This window comes from Anabrus simplex, chromosome 11, assembly GCF_040414725.1.
Source record: "Anabrus simplex isolate iqAnaSimp1 chromosome 11, ASM4041472v1, whole genome shotgun sequence".
NCBI classification, from domain to species: Eukaryota; Metazoa; Arthropoda; class Insecta; order Orthoptera; family Tettigoniidae; genus Anabrus; species Anabrus simplex.
The window spans coordinates 80,386,456-80,392,455 of record NC_090275.1 but is presented as its reverse complement, the minus strand read 5'-3'; positions in this window follow the sequence as shown (position 1 = coordinate 80,392,455).

The following is a 6,000-nucleotide window of genomic DNA, read 5'->3' as shown; positions in this document are numbered from 1 at the left end:
CCGTTGTGTGCTTTTCATTAAAATTAATTAATAAAACTGACCGCTGTATCAGCTGTAGTCTACAGTACTGTAATACTTTTTTTTTCTTGTAAAGCAACACAGAAACTATAGTACTTACTTGTGTTGTTATATTAGGTTGGCCTAAGATTAGTGAGTCAACATAGGTTGACGTCCTTCTAATGAAAAAATGGTGGGACATTGAAAATGAAAATTCACAGTCTGTTTCCAGTCATTTGACGGGTCAGGAATGGAATGAATGGAGCCCCTACCTAGCGGTGATGGTTGAATTGTGCCGGCTGGCGAAGCCTGTCGCACTTCTCTGGGGCAATGATTAATGATTGACGGATGAAATGATATTGGGGAGTGTTGCTGGGATGAAAGACGACAGGGAAAACCGGAGTACCTGGAAAAAATACCTGTCCCGGTATCGCTTAGTCTAGCACAAATCTCACATGGAGTTCTCGGATTTGAACGATGGAACCCAGTGGGGAGAGGCCGGCGCACTGCCGCCTAAGCCACGTATTCTTAGGGACGCAAGAAACTAGCAAAATTTACCGAGTTTTCTGAATGATTAGCCTAACTCATACTATATAAGTTTATATTGATGTACTGTAACCTTAAAATTAATGTTAATATATTTTTAACTGTAATAAAGAACATAAGTGTAGCCGGTGTAGCCTTCAAAAGGAGTTCTGAATTCGTTTGGCCTTCAAAACATTTCAGAATTACATGCAGTAATTCGGGGCTGAACAAATCAGAAAGAAATCTAGGAACCAAAAAAATTCGTAGGAACCAAGCATTAAAATTTTATTATGTACTTGCTTACCTCTTAAGTATTATTCAGTTCGATCTTATTATCTTGGCAATCATCGCTAATTCAATCTTCTTCAGTTCTCCCAATATGTCTGTATCACTCTGCTAATTTTATCGGTTCTAAATCTTTTAGATTTGCACCATTCATTTTGTTCGCCATTAGGTGATCCATGTAGTCTGTTTGCAGTGAAGATCTAAACTTATTTTCGAGTCGATTCATAGTATTAAATCCCTTTACACATGAAGCTGCTGACGTTGAACGAACTATGTTTATGAGTTTCGTTAGAAGAATAAATCATTAATTAATTAATTAATTCACTCATTCATTCATCCATTCATTCAGTCATTCATTCATTTTAGGCGCCTACACTTCTTTTCGTCGTCGTGTTGCTCCGGCGTCTGGGATTTGTCCAGCCCTGCATTAATTAGATAAAAAATAGTAATACATGTTCATAGCTTAACCCAAAAACATCGTTATTCTAAACGGCTTCCCCACCTTTAGTTCGGTTAACCAGCAGTGTTGCCAACTTATATTTTCAAGATCCGCTAAATACTACTAAAAATCCGCTAAAATTCCGCCAAGAAATCCGATCTGAAATAATGAGCAATAAAAATGAGCAATAAATAATAATAATAATAATAATAATAATAATAATAATAATAATAATAATAATAATAATAATAATAATGAAATAGCGTATTTCTTTTAATGCCGGGAGTGTCCGAGGACAAGTTCGGCTCGCCAGATGCAGGTCTTTTGATTAGAGTCCCGTAGGCGACCTGCGCGTCGTGATGAGGGTGAAATGATGGTGAAGAAGACACATACACCCAGCCCCCGTGCCGGCGAAATTAACCAATTAAGGTTAAAATTCCCGACCCTGTCGGGTTTCGAACCCGGGACCCCTGTGATCAAAGGCTAGCACGCTAACCATTTAGCCATGGAGCCGGACATAATAATAAAAAAAACCAAACCCCATGGCATTACAGCCCTTGAAGGGCCTTGGCCTGCCAAGCGACCGCTGCTCAGCCCGAAGGCCTGCAGATTACGAGGTGTCGTGTGGTCAGCACGACAAATCCTCTCGGCCATTATTGTTGGCTTCCTAGAGCGGGCGGACATAATAATAACAAAAGTAGATATCTACACTCACCTGATCTCTGAGTTTCACTGGGACTGGTGAGAGAAATATTCTTAAAAAGTCAATTAGTCGTCCTCATTCACGTGAAAGAGTTCAAAGGCGGACTCGTCTGTTGCTGTGCTAGTGCTAGGACGTAGATCGTCCGTGCTCCCCCCCCCCCCCCCCTCCCTGCCTGTGAGGCGGCAAGCTAAAACTTGTAGACGTTTTAGTACGGGGTGCAAACTAGGTGAATCCTCTACCTCAAGGCCCACACACAGAACAGCCCAGTTCATTAGACGGTCTTCCTTCATAGCATAAATATAAATAGTTTCATTATCTGTCGTCATTCGTCAACTAAGAGATAAGTACCCTTTCCCCACGCATTACAAATTTATTATACCATGATCTCATAACATCAAATCCAAATAACATGTTTTCCTCATGTGACTGCTAGCTTCTGACAAGAAATACAGTACAGCTCGGAGAGAGACTGGAGTACAATTTTTTTTTAAACACACAATGGATAAAACGCTAAATTCCGCTATAATAAATCTAGAATTCCGCCAAAAAATCTGCTGTCCGCTAAATGATATATTTCTCCGCCGTCAGTCTTCTAATTCCGCCAAATTTAGCGGAAAATCCGCTAAGTTGGCAACACTGATAACCAGGATTGTACTGTAATTTGTAACAGTTCCAACTTCTAGTGGCAGAAATTACTGTAGTTCCATTGTCAAAAATAAAAACGAAGTTGCTGACGACATCTCCGTTTTTAATAATCACGGGGGAATACACAGTACAATGTTTTACGAACTCTGAATTTGTAACAATTCAGACTTCTTCTAGTGGCAGAAATGACTATAGTTACATTGTTAAAAAGGAAAACGTTGCTGTGACATCTCCGTTTTTAATAATCACGGGGGAATACACAGCCCAGCGTTTTACGAACTCGTTAGTACAAATTAAGAATGTGAAAACAGATCTTCAATGAATTAGATGTAATTTCGGTGCAACATCTTAGATGAATAACCCTATATGTTCATTAATTTAAAATAAAAACTGTTATAATTAAGTATGGAATCATTGTATGCATACAGTGGAACCTCAAAGTCTCGAATCACTTCGGGAGTTAAATTTTATTTCGAGTTATCGAAATTTTCCAGATATAGAGAATACCGTTTTTGAGCACATAATTCAATCATGTGTATCTACAGCCTTATACTGAATACATTATTTTTAACAGTATTTACAAACAAACTCTATTTTACTGCATCACTTTAATTATTATAACCCCTATTATAATGACTGTTTGGAAGACAGGATACAGTACATACAGTAGTGAAACAAGAAGCATACCTCCGTTATCACCAGTGTTGCCAACTTAGCGGATTTTCCGCAAAATTTGGCGGAATTAGAAGACTGTCGGCGGAGAAATATACTATTTAGCGGACAGCGGACTTTTTGGCGGAATTCTAGATTTATTATAGCGGAATTTAACGTTTTATCCATTTTACTTTTAAAAAAATATACTCCGGTCTGTCTCTGAGCTATTCAGTATTTCTTGTCAGGAGCTAGCAGTCGCATGAGGAAAACATGTTATTTGGATTTTATGTTATGAGATCATGGTAACATACATTTCTAATGCGGGGGGGGGGGGGGGAAGGGGTACTTATCTCTTAGTTGACGAATGACGACAGATAATGAAACTGTGAGAGAGTAACATTTATATTTATGCTATGAAGGAAGACCGTTTAATGAACTGGCCTGTTTTGTGTGTGGCTCTTGAGGTAGGGGGATTCACCTAGTTTGCACTCGGCACTAAAGCGCCTACAAGTTTTAGCTCGCCACCTCGCAGGCAGGGGTTAATCCCAGTGAAACTCACAGATGAGGTGAGTGCAGACATTTACTTTTTTTCTTCTTGTTTTCGAATGGGTCTACTATGGACCACGTTAAGCATCATTCATTTACGGTTCTTCCTCTTTCGATCGGCCCAGTACTTCTTCATCCTTTCGGAGTGGGCTTCTTTACGTTCTCGTGACCAGTTGTTGCCGGTCCGTTTTTTTGCTACTTTGATCTTGGAATCCCTTAATTTTGTTGATGATTTTTCTGTATTCCTGTCTGTTGTATACTACCTGCTGTGATATATTATTTTCCTCCATATCCTCCTTGACCCCTTTAAGCCAGCTAGTTTGTGTCTTCCTGTTCTCCATGTATTCCAGAATTCGCTTGGCTGTTCTATCCTGGTGGCATTCTTTTAATGTGTCCGTAGAAGCAGAGTCTTCTCCTCTTGAAGGATGTTGTGATTTTTTTCGGTCCTTTTGTATAGTTCCTCATTTGGTCGCAGTCTAAATTCTTGACCCACTTTCCTGGGCCCTAGTATCTTCCTCAAGATCTTCCTTTCTGTCTTTTCAATGTTTTCTAGTAAGCCCTTCCTGTTCAGTGGAATACATTCGATCGCATATAGACTTTCTGGTTTGATGACAATGTTGTAATGTCTGATTTTTGCAGTGAATGAAACTGATTTTTTATTGTAGACATTTCGACATAACTGGTATGCTGCTTCCATCTTTCTTGCCCTTTCCTGTAATGCTCTTTCTGGTAGTCCTGTTGGGGTTATCCATTCCCCTAGATATTTAAACTTCTGTATTCTTTTAATTGTTCCATATTTGATGACAATGTTTTGTGTCGGATCCTTTTTGTCCTGAATCATTAGTTCCGTCTTTTCGAAGGATATCGGATTTCTTGGCGGAATTTTAGCGGATTTCTCGTAGTATTTAGCGGATCTTGAAAATATAAGTTGGCAACACTGGTTATCACCTTTGGAAAATATCCGTTAGTCTCTTCTGTTTGTTACTGTTAAACTTTCTGCCTTCACGTTGAAACTTCTCGTCAATACCACGCAGCCGAGATTCGTAAAATGGAACTTGTCATCCGCGACTTCGGGGTTTGCTTTCGTACGTGATCGGTAATTAATTCACACCCGAGAAGCGGCGTGGCTTCGCCGATTTTTCGATCAGTAGAAGTTTTTAGTTTATCGGGTAGCGTTATATTAGCTCCCAGCCTCACTGTAACCCTTTCTTTACTTGTGAACTGTTCCTCACAAACCACAAATGCCGTATTGCACAGTTAATGTTGCGCAAAATCCGAGTTACAGAGTATTTTTTGCTTCAAGGGAGGAAATATTTGTTTCTTGAAGTGGAGAAATTCGTGTAACAGAAGAATAGGACAAACGGTCGGGAAATTTAAGTTACTTCGAGATGCTGAAAATTCGAGTAATGGAGGTTCGAGATATCGACTGTATTTATTGTTACTTCAGATTGGCAAACTCTTCCATGCCCGCTGTTGAAATCGATCGACTTCTTTGAGAGACGTCGCCATTTTCTACCGCAATATTTTTGACATAGTAGAATCAAACTGTGGAGAAGTGGGGAGTTAAGTATGCTGTAATAGGACACCTGCCCTGTAAGAAAAGAAGGCTGAGGTGTGTAGAGGGGGGAATTGTTAGGAGTGTGGCTTGCGCTCTCCCGTAAGCAGGCCACGTACATACTTGTATGTGGTGGCTCTCTCTGCGATGTGCCAGAGCTTTCTCGCTGCCTGCTAGCCCTACCGTGCCGTGCCGACCCGACAGTTGAGTACTGTGCTTGGAGATGTGAACATCGTTAACGCTGCCTGCTCGCCTAAGCCTTCTAAAACACTTTTTTTTTTTCTCCACACACACTCTTCGCTTCACTTTTTTTTTCATATCGTGTTGTCAGCTTCTGCGCTAAGTCGTCAATAGTTAGTGTAGTGGGAATTATCAAGTGACAGTCTCTATCTATGTCTTCTTCCAACCAACCCGGTAGTGGAAACTTGCTACTGCGTCATTCCGTATGTGTCTTACTTGATGTGCCTTGGTGATGGTGTTAGAACTGTCAGTGCGTGGAATAGAAGTGACAGTAGTGATGAATCAACTGTGATAAGTGAAAGAAAGAAAATCTGTGCGTTCCTTTTTTTCCGCAGGTGAAAAATAGATCTCCTCCTCTAAAGCCCAGCTGTCATCATTAGTTTGTTGTCGTGTGCTGCTTCTGTGATAAGT